Below are 14,933 nucleotides of genomic sequence, written 5' to 3' on the forward strand. Positions count from 1 at the left end.
TGGTGCAAAAGCACGTCAAAAGGTACTATTCAAAGCCAAACCTTATTCACACACACACACACACACACACACACACACACACACTCTCTCTCTCTCTCTCTCTCTCTCTCTCTCTCTCTCTCTCTCATAATACTGTAAGTGGTAGACAAAAATGTATTTGGTTGCTCAAGCTCTCGTGCGTCAAACACATGACTTGTTGTCATGAAGTGGTGGGATATTGTTATATTGTATTCTTTCCTTTTGTTTATCAAACATAGGCAATGCTACGCTGTTGCTACTCCCCATCTGGTCAAGCACATACCTCCCCAACCTCCCAGCACAGCTAACCGAGGGCTTTACGGTCCTCACCCCTCTGTATAACACAGACAATAACATTTAAAAATTTCGGTAGTTTATCCATGGTAATAATGAGCCTAATGAAATTATGGCTTGTGCTTTTTTCATCTGGGCAGCCACTTTTTATTATAAAATAGGTTTAGTCATGAAACTTCATACACAATTAGATATTCATATAAACATTTATCATGTACAATTTCTGCCTCCAAGGTGTAACAGTTGCAAAATGTTAATAGAAAAATGCATTAAAATAATCAGTTTTATATATTTTTGCAATTTCATAACATTAAATAATCTCATGGCATTCTAATTACCAAAGGCACCAGGAGACACATTGACACATATTCCTGGAGAGTTTGAAGCCTGTACCTGTATTAGTTTCTGAGTCCTACCCCAGAAAGGAGAAATTATTTTTCTTTTACTGTTTCAATATTTTCAATAAAACTACTTAAGACACAGCATTCTATCAAAAGGCACCGGTTCACTACAAGACACATAGCTTTGTGAAACTGCATGACTCTTTAGTGAATACCTTCTGACATCTGGCCCGGAAATGAAATCTCTACTCCCGGTCAGCTGGCCTGCTGCCCAGGTGCCCTACTACCCAACTCTATGGACAGACATCTGTTGATCCCTGTGATGACAACACTCTCCTCTGACTTTATCAGGTGGAGAGTAAAAGTTTTTGCATCCCCAATTTTTCTGAGCAAATGTGTGTGTAGGGAGGGCGAGAGCATCTTTACTCCATTATTTCTCGGCATATTTTCTAAACCTTAGCTAAATACTCTTGGTGTATTGTAACATAGTATGGCTTCACTAGTCGCTAAATTTACGAGAACACAACACTTCATGTTTGAAAAACCGTTAGTCAGGGACATAATGAGAGTCGCTCTTAGAGATGTTCTTGCACCTAAAAATATCGTCTAAGAGTACCAGACATAAAGTACAAAGGACATCGTTCTCAGATGGCTATCTGACATTGTGTTGAAAATGAGATTTGCTAGTTAGGTAGTACTGGAAGGTTCTCAGTAATTCCCGTCGTTTGGTTACAGTACATGTAAGAGTTGCCAGTTAGTCTGGTGTTTGTGAGCGGAGGTATTTTGTCAAGTTATGCATCAGATTATATGCTCTTTTTCTCTATAATGTTTTGTTTATGTGACTGGTTGTTAAAGTATGTAATTTTATCTCAGTTTGTATGCAAAATAATTTAGAGTGGTAGGCCTATGTAGTGTAAGAAAACTGGATATTTTGGATGTCTTCGAGTTGGTAACTGCTGCTTTTCCGAAAATGTAGTAGATCATTCTAGTATTAAGGGAGCTTATAGAAGGATGGGCAAGGGACTAGATGAATTTCGGTTCAGTTTGGGTTTAGTTTAATGTCAGTTCAGTGTCAGTGCAGATTGTATAGTTCCAGTACTTGTGAACACAGTAAAGTTGGCAAGCATTAAGTGTAATTATCTGGAAAATAAAGTGAGTGAACTTAAGAAGTCAGTGTTTATTTACAATGACTGAGCTGATCTTGTTGTTGCACACCGAAAGGCTGACCACAAGAAGAACAACTCACTGGGCAACGTCCTTCCTACACTGAACTACCGCTGTTGGAGTCTATGGCAGCGTGGGACTGGGATGTAACAGTGGTAGCAGGGGTGTGGATCATTAGAAAAGCGCTGCAGTAAGTCAATCATTGGACATGGAGGCAGAAGGTGTACAGACATGAGTCCAAGCTAGGCAGGAGGAGGCATGACTGGCAGCAATCATGATGATATTACAAGCACAGAATATAGGACAGAAAGAACTCAAAGAACAATTGCAGGCATAGAACGAAGGACATAAAGAAGTAAAAAAAAAAAACAATTACAGGCACAAAATGAAGGGCAGAATGAAATCAAAGAATTATTGCAAGCACAAAGTGAACAACTAGAGGCACAAAGTGAAGAACAGAAAGAACGATTTAACTGCTTCAAGATGCATTACAGGAGCAACAGAAGGAAGTACAACTGAGGATACAAGGACAGCTAGGTGCTTTCATGGAGGAATTGAAGGAGAAACAACATCAGCTTAAGGAGGAAGTAGATGCCATGCTAGAACAGCAGAAGTATGAGGTAAGCAATAATGTGATGGAGTGTAGGCAGCATGTTGACAACCAGCAGAAGATTAGTGAAGGAATAGTGATGGAGTACAGACAGAATGTAGACGACTAGTTGAAGCATGTAGATGACCAGTTGAAGCATGTAGACGGCCATTTGAAGATAAATAGTGACAGAAATGAGGCTGTAGAGAAATATTGCACTCTTGAGCCTGAGATTAATGTACAGGGAGCATAAGAAAAAAATGGATAGTGTATGGTAAATCTTGATTAATCCCAAGCATCTGAATGTAGCATTAAATGGTGGAATAATCAGACTATAGGAGTATTGAGTCCTGGGCTTAATTATGATGCCCCAGATTTTAGGCCCCAAACCAGTGAAGTGCATGGCTATAATGGGGGTCCAGTTAAAAAGAAATCTCAGGAATTTGATGGCAAAGTATACTGGGAAGCTTCCATTGTGCAGTTTGAGTTACTTGCTGATCAGAATGGCTGGGGTGATAAGCAGAGGGTAGTGCAGGTTGCTACTAGCCTTAAAGGTGACACAGTGAATATGACAGTAGAGGAGAGGAACAGTTAACAGTCTTTAGGAGAAGTACTGGAGTGCAGATATGGGACCATGTACCAGACAGATGTTTACAGAACAAGATTTAGGACCTGTGTACAGGTCTGAGGCAAATTCCTACAGCAGCTTGCTCATGAACTGGAGAGTAAGGCATACAATGCCTACCCTGGAGCAGCACATAACCTGTTGGCTATTCTTCTGAGGGACCAGTTCTTCAATGCTCTTGAAAGTACAGAGTTGAAAGTGCAAGTGAAGCAGGCACAAGAAAGAAGCATGCAAGAAGCACTAGCCAGGGCTCTAGAATTTGAGTCCTATGTCAGGTCCAGTACGTCCACTTTTCAGGCAGGTCGTAGTGTGTGATATAAGGCAAGAAAGGGGTAGGTTCATCAAGTAGAAAAATTTGGAGGAAGTTGCTGGTAATGTGAAAAGCCAGGACTTACGAAAGAGGACTGCTACAAGTGGAAGAGGGAACAGGAGAAGATCAGAGGACGTTGCCGGTTCTGCGAGCAGCCAGGACACAAGAAGATGGACTGTTACAAATGGAAGGAGCAAGAACAGAACAGTACAAGGAAACCCACGATTGCAACAAACTGGTGTTGGACATGTGAGGTGGGACACGTCAGCTATGATTGTCCAAATGAGAGGTAGGGTAAGAAGCAGGTGGCAGAAGACGAGAAGGATGAGGGTAAATTAGTAAAGACTGGTGACAAAGGGCAACAACCATCCAGTTTTTCCCAAGAAGCCCCACCACTGAGGAAATGCAAAAGAAGCATGACTGATAGTGTGCAAAAAGGCAGAAGAACGGACAGCAAGCAGTGTAATAGGAATGGGAATCTTAGCAAGAAATGCCATTGTACAGCAGTGACAGGGCCAGCATCAAATGAAGAAGACCTGAAGTGGATGTAAATGGAGGATGCATATTTACAACCAGAGCTTGAGTGGCTGCAGTGGAGTACAGTGCAGCCATTTTGGGAAGAGTTTTCCAGATTCAGCCCTGCAACTAAGACCTACTGGAGTCAGTGAAATCTTCTTCATTTGAACAACGGACCACTGGAGCGTCAGTGGGAGACACCCAATGGCCTCAGCAAGTAATGGCACCTGGTGGTTCTGAAGAAAATGAGGTCTGGGATCTTGGATGAGCCTCATAACCAGATCGCTAGTGGGCACCTGGGAGCAAAAAAAAAAAAAAAGAAACTCTAAGCCGGCTGCGACAGAGGTTCTACTGGATTGGCATGAATCAGGATGTTAAAGATGGTGTCGGGCCAGTGATGTATGTTGTGCCAAGAAGGGACCCAAGATGCGTGTTTGCGCTCCTCTCCAGCCGTACCAAGTGGGAGCACCAATGGAAAGAGTCATGGTGGGCATTGCCGGACCTCTGCCACTCACTGAAAGAGGAAACCGGTATACATGTGTCGCCATGGACTACTTCACAAAGTGGCCAGAAGCCTATGCCATCCCCAGTCAGTAGGCTGCGACTGTTGCTCAGGTGTTGGTTGGACCAGTTTTTCTGTCGTTTAGGGATGGCACAAGAGCTACATTCAGACAAGGGTAGAAACCTTGAGTCTGCTATGTTGCATGCATGTTGCAAGTTACTGGGGATCAATAAGACCAGGACGACCCCACTAATGCCACAGTCAGATGGGATGGTGGAAAAAATCAACTAGACCCTGGGACAAGGACTGGCCATGTACTGCCTAGAAAGACAGACGGAATGGGATCAGAAATTACATGCTTTGCTGATGGCATATCGGTTTGCATCCCATGAGTCTACCAGCTACACCCCTGCAAAACTGATGCTAAGCCATGAGTTACCTTTGCTCCTTGACTTGTTAATGGGAAGACCACCTAGTAAAGAGCTGCCTACAGATACCTCCAGATATGCAAAGGATCTTCAGTTAAGGCTGGCTAAGGTACATCAGCAAGTGTGAGAAGCTCTAGAGTTTTCAGGGGAAGTGATGAAGTGCCAAGGCAAGTGGGGTGAGCATCAAGGATGGTAACAAAGTTTGGTTATACAATCCTCAGCGGAAGAAGAAACAGGCAATGAAGCTCCAGAGCCTGTGGGACGGGCCTTACACTGTGTTGGACCGCCTATCAGACGTAACGTAGCGAATTCAGGGAGGCAGGAAGTCTCGCCCAAAGGTGGTACACGTCAATCGTGAGACTGTCCATCAAGATCAATCCTTTCACGCCTGACAATCTCCACATGCTGTCCCTGACACACCACGCACACGAAATCAGCATTATTTCGCATCATAACTCTAATACCGCTTCATCTCTTATGCACCCACTTATCACAAATGCTGCATTCTATGGACTTACTTCCCACACTTTTGTGGCAAACTCCACATGGCCACACTCCCTCTGCTTTGACAGGACCGCCACCAGCCCTAGATATTATCACTTTTGTTTTAACCACATTTATTCTCAAACCCTTATGCCCCATTCTGTCGTTCAGTATCCTAAATCTTTCCTTCACCTCCCTTCCAATCTCTGCAGTCAACACCCAGTCATCAACTTACATCTCCGGTGAGAATTCATTTCTGAAGTCACATAAATGACCTTCTAGCACCATGACAAACAGTAAGGGGCTCAAATCTGACCCTGATGCGCGCCAGCATTCACGGAAAATTCATCTCTCAAACCTCCATCCACTCTCACCTGGGTGCGAACACCCACATACATAGCCATGACCACTTTAATCAGCCACTCTTCGATCCCGAGCTTTCTCGTTGCCCACTTCACCTCCTCCTCAGGGACTTTGTCAAATGCCTTCTCTAAATCAACAAAAGCAAGTTACAGCTTCCATTTCTCTCCTGAATATTTTTCCTAAAGCTGTAGGAAAATGAATATGGCAACAGTGGTCTCTTTGTCTCACAGCCATACTGCATCTCATCTGTATTCACTCTTTCCCTTATCGTTCCTTCTAGGACTTTCTCCATATACATCATTATCTGATACAGCACAAAGGTTATTTTGCCTCAATAATTTCCTATTTCCAGGGGAAGTCACACTCTTCAGCCACTGTCATTCATCTGGGATAATGAAACGCAATCATGTATAACAGAATTTATTAAATAAATAGCTAAACTCACTCCTATATCTCCTGAGGCCTTCACCATTTGTGTAGTAACCCAGACATACCTGTCGCCTTCTCCAGCTGCAACCTGCCTATTGCCCTGCTCACAGTACCAGCATCAATCAAAGGCCAAGAGCCAAACACTTGATACGCAGACTCCGAACCTTTCCCGTTCCATTTAAGCTCCTCATTTAGCAGTCTGTTATAATGCTCCCATCATTACCTTTCTTCGTTCTTCACACATTGCGCACCAATGATATCCATGTTATCAATTTTCATCTGATTTCTATCTTTCTGTAGCCCGACGCCCTAATCCCGCAAAGGGTGGCCACAGACAAAACTTCTCCAAGTTGCTCTGTCACCCACCATTTGACTGCCCTCCCCCCAACTCACTCCCCCTTCCCTCATATACCTCTCAACCCCATCCCTCCACCTCATCCTCGGTCTTCCCCTCCCTCTCCCTCCCTCCACTTCACCTACATACACCCTCTTAGTCGGTCTATCATTCTCTCCACATGTCCAAACCTCCTCAGTCTATTTCTCCTAATTTTCTCAACCACATCCACATCCATCCCACAACGTTCCTTCACTTCTTCATTCGTCAACCTGTCCCTCCATGTCACTCCACATGCTCCTCTCAAGTAACTCATTTCCTCTGCTCTCACTCTTGACTTGTTCCCCCGCTAGCAAGGTCCACGCCTCGCTTCCATACATCAGGGTAGGGATCACAACATTGTCATACAGTGACTTCTTAATTTCCATACTCAACTCCCTATTTCTCATCACTGCTCTCAGTGAACCAACAACCTTCCTTCCCTGCTGTACCCTTTCACGTACTTCATCCCCCAAAGCTCCATCCTTACTCATCACACTACTCAAGTACTTGAATGCACTCACATTCTCCATATCCTCACCATCCAACCTCACTGTACATTCTGTGACTTCATTCCTCTCAAACACCATAACTTTACTCTTGTTTACATTAACTTTCAGATTCCTCTTCCTACACACTGTCCCAGATTCATTCACCAAACCTTGCAACTCCCATTCATCCTCATTCAACAATACTGTATCATCAACAAACAGCAATACCGGAATCTTCCATATGTCACCCTCATTCATTAGAGCCACCCACACATCCACTGCCCTACTTTGCACCTTCTTTACAACTCCATCCATGTATATATTAAACGGCCATGGAGACATCACACATCCCTGTTTCAGTCCCACATTTACATCAAAGAACTCACTCAGCTCACCATTCACTCGCACTGCAGCCCTAGCTCCTTCGTACATACTCTTGACAGCACTCAACAATTTCCCCTCCACTCTATATATCCTTAATTCCTTCCACATACCTTGCCTATCTGTTCTGTCATAAGCTTTCTCCAAGTCCATGAAGGCAGCATACACTTTCTTTCCCTTCTCTAGATACTTCTCCACTAAACATCTTAGAACAAATATCCGATCTACACACCCTTTTCCCTTCCTAAATCCTCCTTGTTCTTCTCCAACTAGCTCCTCTGTTATATACCTAACCCTATCAATGTGTATTCTACCATATACTTTTCCAGTCACACTAAGAAGGCAAATACCCCTATGGTTACTACATACTTCTCTCTCCTCTTTTCCTTTGTATAAAGGAACAATTATACCTGATTTCCATTCCTCTGGAACCCTTCCCTCTTCCCAAGCCAATCTACACAACTTCCATATCCACTCCACAACAATCTCACCCCCATACTTCAGCATTTCACCACACACTCCGTCAATTCCTGGGGCCTTTCCCAGCTTAATCTTCTTCATTGCTTCCACTACTTCCGCCCTACTGATCTCTTCCTCCCTCCTCTCATCTCTTCTCCTAGCCATTCCCCAACCACTTATACTCGCACTGCTCTCACTCTCTACATTCAACAAATCCTCAAAGTGCTCTTTCCATCTCCTCAATTTCTCTGTCTTCTCCACCAACAATCTATTATTTCCATCTTTCACTTCCCTGCTATATCCCCTTTCACACTGTCTTACTTTCTTTACCTCCTTCCAAAACAATTTCTTACTCTCCCTCCATTTTACACTCAGATTCCTTTCAAACTCATCATCCACTTTCTTCTTACTCTCCTTCACCAATCTCTTCACCTCCTTTCTCCTGCTCACATATACCTCTCTCCTCTTTCATCTTCTCCCCTACCTCTACTCGCTAGCCATTCTTTATGCCTTCTTTTGTTCCACAGCTCGTGTCAACGTATCATTCCACCATGCTGTCCCTTGCACACCTCTGCATCTTCTCACCTCACAAACCACCTTATATCTGATTTGCCATCATAAATATCATATTAATTTCAACATTATTTAGGGTATCTAACAAAAGTCTTTGAAAGTCGGATTTTGCCCTGTACATTTCCTTCCTACCCCTCCACTTTGCAGCCAAGTATTTCTCACTGTAACCTTCCCTTTCACATTCTCTAAAAGTCTTCTTTTCTCCTAAACTGCGGCTTCTACACCCTTATCCCACCATCGTGTTACCTTACGTCTTGGATGGCCCCTTTTCCATTCACAAACTGAATCAGTAACTCACAAGAGATTGTTCTTGAGAGGTCTGTACTGCTCATGAACACTTCTGTCAACAGGCCAATGTTCAGCCACCACACTACAATTCTTGCCACAGAAGGCATCCCTTACATCATGATTTTCAACTTCCATGTTTTCCTTCTGGGTGCATAGGTCTTCTTTATCACCTGTTCCTTGCACACCATGTCACAGATTAGGAATTTGTGATGTTGCACACATTCTTCATCCCCAATAACTTTAACATCCTTCACCAGTCTATCAGTCCTCCTGGCCAGGAAATAGTGAATCTGGCTACTGTTGCCCAGAGACTCATATACAATCAGCCTACTCTCTTTTTTCCTAAAATGCATGGTGCATACAGTCATGTTCATTGCCTCCCTAGATTTGAGTATCCTTTCAGTCTCTGCATACCTTGCACCATATGCGCATCCCTCAAGCATCCCTTCATATCCTTGAGCTGCCTCACCCACATCACCATTTATCCCCACCCAAAACTACAATCTCATTATCACCATACCACCAACCGCACACATCATGTCGTTCCAGAATCTATCTTTATCTTCAGGATCCAAACAAATCTGTTGAGCATACTTCGATATAGCCTAAATTAAGAGTTTACAAATAATATTTTCACTGCTGCAATTCTTTCATTTACTTTCATTTCATTCATGACATTCCATCCATTTTTCTTCACCAGCAGACCCACACCATCATAACCGTCTACACTTCCCTGCCAAAATAGCTTATACCTACAGTTCCTTTCAGCAAGAATCATTCACATGCCTCAAAGAGTCCCTACTGTTTCCACCGCTCTACCCTTCAAAATACCCACATTCCACGATGCCACTCTTGACCCCTTAGGTGTTTTGATTACCTCAGGCTTGCTTTTAATGATTTTGCTTTTCATCTTTGTCATAAGTCGGGTTATTCAAGGAGAAAATGAGCTTAAGGCCCAGCCCACCCGCACAGTCTCAAGGCCATGCATGGAACCAGGGACCCGTAGGCCACCAGCCGTGGCGAATGGTTGTGGCTGTGGCCTCGGGGCACCCTGCCGGGACAGCTACAGAGACACCCTCTAAGCGTGTCTTGACATTGTAATTGCCCCACCATTATACACCCATTGACAGGGCAGCCTACTGGGGCGCTACACCTCGGTTAGGGCCCCTCTTGATTGGGCAGAAGCGACAGCTTGGGATATGCACTGCCCTGTATCATTTGGCACAGATCCGAGCTCCATCCCATCCCGATCCCAAAACTGTGCTGTCAGAGTCCGCACACACTTCTCCTCATGTCCGCTACTACTGTAGGTAGAGGGGACAAGTTTTATGGCCACACACCTTTGCTGGCGCCAACCCCTCTGATGTACTAGGGTGCGTTGTGTGGTATGTAAAGTGCGTGTGGAGTAGTGCATTAGATAGAAAAAAGTGTTTGGGAGAGTATGTTGGCCTACTCTCCCTACTGAGAATGTCAGCAAATGGGGATGGTCATGGTATCCTGATGGCTAGTGAAACAGGAGCTCCAAATCTTCCTATCATCGGTATTCCCATCCTCCTCGGGAGTACAGGTCTGATCGGCTGGTGCTACAGCCTACTCCCTTTCATATATATATAAATACCAAATTCCACGACAAAATTCTGCATCCCTTCTGTATGTTATTTTTTTCTTTGTTCTTTCTACCTTCAGACGTATTCTCTTTTATAAGTTTTCGAACTGGAAGAGATAGATATTGCCTCGACAATCCCTTCGTTATAGGAAGTCGTTCCTCAATTTCATAAAATCATCTGAAAGTAGAAAGAATGTGTGAAACCCAGGTACTTCCATTCTGCCAAGGACAAGGGTAAGGAAGGAACAGAATTATGGCTCGCCTGTCTGTAATAATCTGACAGACAAGCGATTATTAGTTCATATTTTGTGTTTCTTATAGCTATTTTTTTCTCAGGCACTGGAGATTTGAGGGACAGACTTATGGATAAGTTTCTTAACCTCATCTTTTCGAATATAATTTCCCTGTTATCTGTGGACTTTTATTAGACGGAGGAAGAAACCTTTTAGCGAAAGCGTCAATGAATGTTAGACCTAACTCCTCCAGCTCTGAAGGACTGTCCTAAGCTATGTAAAATCATACTGAGACAAAGAATCGCATCATAAGCGCGTTCGTCGACTGAGTAGCGTGTGACGTGCCATGAAACCGTTAAAGAAGAACTGGGTAAATATTTAGGCGGAGTGAGCTATGGAATGGATGGGATAGGCTGGGATGCTGGTTGGAGGTGGGACTGGTCCAGCAGAGCATGCACTGCAAAAGTAGGTATTGTAAGAATAGTGATTTAAGTGCAGTGAGGGTTTATTTCGAACATCCTCCAAGATCGCAAGAGTCTGGGGGTAGAGAAATTAGAGGACAAACAACCGTGTTGGATGAGATGTATTTGTGACACGGTGTTGGGAGGTGTCATCAGAGTACAACCTGCAAAAATGTGTGCTATAGGAAGTGATGGTTATTTCAAAATCCCCCCAACAATAAAACAAGAAGATGATAAGTTCCTGTTGCTCTTATGTGTGGTGTCTTGCGACGCGTACAAAGATAACGGCCTTGAGCTGAAGAGTACTATTATTTCCTGCCCACGAAATAGGTATAATTAAATATCATGTCTCTCTCTTTTTCAGATTTGTCTGAAATGGACAACTCTTTGAAAGCTCACAGCCATTGATTCTTTTTTGCATAAAAATGATCATAATGCGTCAGTTCTATGGCCTACATACTGATCCTTAATAATTTGCTAGTGCTATTTGGTGCGTGTGGCGCTTAGTTTCCTATCAAAACATAATTATGTCATCTCTTATACTGTAAAACAACAAACGTTTACTCTAAAGAATAATGTGATTTGGGCGGTACTACCAGACTTTAGTGTAAACTGACTTGTTCTCCAATGTCCACTCGATCAAAAAGCTGCACACTTTGCGCAAAACGGACTGACAACACAGATGATGGTTGTCGCAAAATCCCCAATGATTCGACAACACAGTGAAGACCTGCTTACATGAAGATGCCATGCTTTGCTTGCTTATAACATTTCATAAAAGCTCTGTTGTATTATGTACATTCTGATGATATGTTAATCGTCTTGGAACATCATGAGCAATTATTAACAAGGTGAAGAGGCCTGTACGTGAGCGTTCTTCAGCTTCATTAATATAGGGATGTTGTTCGGGAGACTACGCTAGACTTGATGCCTGGGACTAGAGCGAGAAGACGTAAATTAAGTCGAGTCCTTTGTGTGAAAACATGTTCTCTACTGGCACCCTAAAAGCTGAAAATGTACTCATAATTGTCAAACATAAGACGTCTTCTGACTAATGCTTACCACATTGTCTGGAAATGACAGTCGGAATAACACATTTTAGTTGGATGTTATTTGCGATATGAGTTATCTGCATCCATGGGCACTGAATATACCAAAGGTACATGGCAGCAATAGAGTATTCTCCGCTGATTTCAGTTATGCTACACATCTCAGCACTGGATACGGACAACACTGTTTGCAAGTGAATATAGCAATACATTGACAACTGTCTAGTAGCTGTGGTGCAAGAGGTATTGTGTCTCGGGTGATGTCTTACACATAATCTAGCGAAAACCTAGCAATATTTTTCTCCACCACTAGTCTGTCACTACGGAAAGAAATCTTTCTGAAGGCACTTTCTGCTGCCATAATGATACGTAACTCCCTGAACTACTAACTTGGAAGGAGTCGGAAGAAATCAGAGAAGAAAACCTCCTTTCATCTAGATTGTCTGTTTATGTTAAGAATTGCTATTTTATGTAGGAAGGTGGGTTAGGGCTTCATTACCATGGGCCTTATCATCTACGAGGTTATGGATTCTTTATCTAAAGTTCTAGTTATTTCTTTTAGGCAATGCACATTATCCAGTGTTTCTGTATAACCATATGCTATATTTTTCTGCTAAATTTTGAATACATACTGGGATTATGTCCCAGTATGTATATCGCTACCATGGAGAAAGAGATGAAGATGAAACACGATCCACATGAAACGAAGTCCAGTATCCAGTTGTCAGTGCGGATGATCACACCGTGCTGAGCCAGTAGGTACCAACATTATGATCTTAGGGGTTTTCGCCGGAAAATGCGATGTTGGACGCTTTTAGCCGTTTCCATAATTATAAAGTTAGGAGCAACACCAGGAGTAATAATCTCAGGAAAAAAATTACTCCAAAGGGGAAGATTTACTTTGAACTCAAATAAAACCCATTGTCTCATTTGACTGAGGCCACAAACAGTCCAGTTGTTATTGTTTGACCGTGGTCTCTCTGGCCAAACAGATCCATCAACCACTGCTTCAACACCGTGTAGGTATCCGACACCTCCTTGAGGTAGACAGTGCCTCACCAAGGTCAGACCAGGGTTCTTCCCACAGCAAGAGGCAGGGAAATATGTTGAGGTGTGGCTCCCTGGTGGACTCCGCAGCTGCCCACAATGGTGCACAGTGCCACCACCTGTACCGGGGCAGGCTCATATTCATCGCCCTGATAATGTTATAATACATCTCACCGACAATGGAAACCAGTCGAGAGGGTCAAGACTTTTAGGGACACAATTGCTCACTTTCTTCTGCCAGGTTACCACTCCAGTTCAAAACGAATTTGCTGAGAAAGCTACTATTTTTACCTCCGCGAAGGAGATCATGTTGTATGCCGAGTTTGTTTGTTTGTGGGTTTGTCTGTATGTCTGTCTGTTAGCAGAATTACTCAGAAAGTTACGAACAGATTTTGATGAAATTTCTGGATGGGTGGCCCATGGGTCAAAAAATAAATAAATAAATAAAATAAAACAAAATTTGGGCCGGACCAGGATCCGGAGTATCCCCCAAAATATCTCCAAAAGTTCTCAATGAATTTCAATGAAAGTTTGTAGAAAGGTGGACCATAGACCAAGAAAAAATTGAGTTAATTTTGGGGCGGATCCGGATCTTTTATCCAGGGATCCGGATCAGCGATTAACCAGAGTTATAAACGGATTTTGATGAAATTTTGTGGAAGGGTGGGCCATGGGCCAAGGAAGAAATAATAAAATTTCGAGGAAGATCCAGATCCGGATCTAGAGTATTTCGCACAGTATCTCCAAAAGTTCTCAATATTTCAATGAAATTTGGTGGAAGTGTGAGCCATGGACCAAGAAAGAATTAATTAAATTTTGGGGTGGATCCGGATCCGAATCCGGATCCTTTTTAATGGTAATGGCATTGGCGGAGGTATGCGCTCTCTGGTCGGTTTCTAGTGTATTTTGTAAATGAGCTGCAGAACATATTCCTTGTTATATGGATGGTGCTGTAACAGACCTTGCAGAATAACCACTATTGCATACAGTGTCAGTGATGTGCTTGTCATCTGCAATGTGCCTTGTAAAGTTGTACAGGAATGAACCTGATAACGTATGTGGGAAGGTAAAAGATAATTCAGGCCAAGGAAAAGAAGGATTAGGAGACAGCTGTAAGACTGTGTCTGATATACCCACACCCTGTGTTTAGTAGTGAGCCCTACTTCCTGCTCACCCTCTGATCCTACCCCTGAGAGGAGGGAAATAGTAGCCAAGGTTTCATATTCAACGATGACATGCTGGAGTGTACGAGGAAGAGTCCGAGATGAAGCTATTACTTTTGCAACGTAGAAGAACATCAGAATACTAACAACACACCTTCTTTCAGTGGGTAATCTTGGCAGTGACTTTTCAACCACGAGACTAGACAGTGAGCACAGACCATGGGTTGGTCATGTGCGTACAGTGCATGGACTGTTAGACGTGAGACATACTTCTGAGATTTCAGTAGTTTAAACATTCCACTAGGTTCGATCCCAGTCGGATTAGTTGAACTTGCCCTGTGCTCATCACTTGTAATTTCCCTGTGACCTTGAACACTTATTGTTCTCAAAATAGATTCCATTTATTTCTGCCTTACTCTGAATCTTTTCGCCTCAGTGAGATAATTGTTTAGACTGACTGTTATATGACCTTGAGATTTGATCTTTTGTTCTAAAAATAATACGTCAAAACCTTGGTTGCTTTTAGGGATTCCACCAAAAATGATCGAAATCAGATCAAAACTGTTTTAGCAATTTTGTTCATGCATAGACTCACAGGCTGAATATTGACCGCTCCCTGTGACCTTGACGTCAACTGAGTTTTCTCAAAATCAAATCCCTTCGTTCATGTTTTACCTTAAATTCTTCCACCATGTTGAGTCTACACTGGATAAACACTTTTCATGTTGACCTTGCAAGGCCTAGGTT

Source organism: Coenobita brevimanus, chromosome 116 (assembly GCF_032717465.1).
Source record: "Coenobita brevimanus isolate Jiangsu-jjx chromosome 116, ASM3271746v2, whole genome shotgun sequence".
Taxonomy (NCBI): domain Eukaryota; kingdom Metazoa; phylum Arthropoda; class Malacostraca; order Decapoda; family Coenobitidae; genus Coenobita; species Coenobita brevimanus.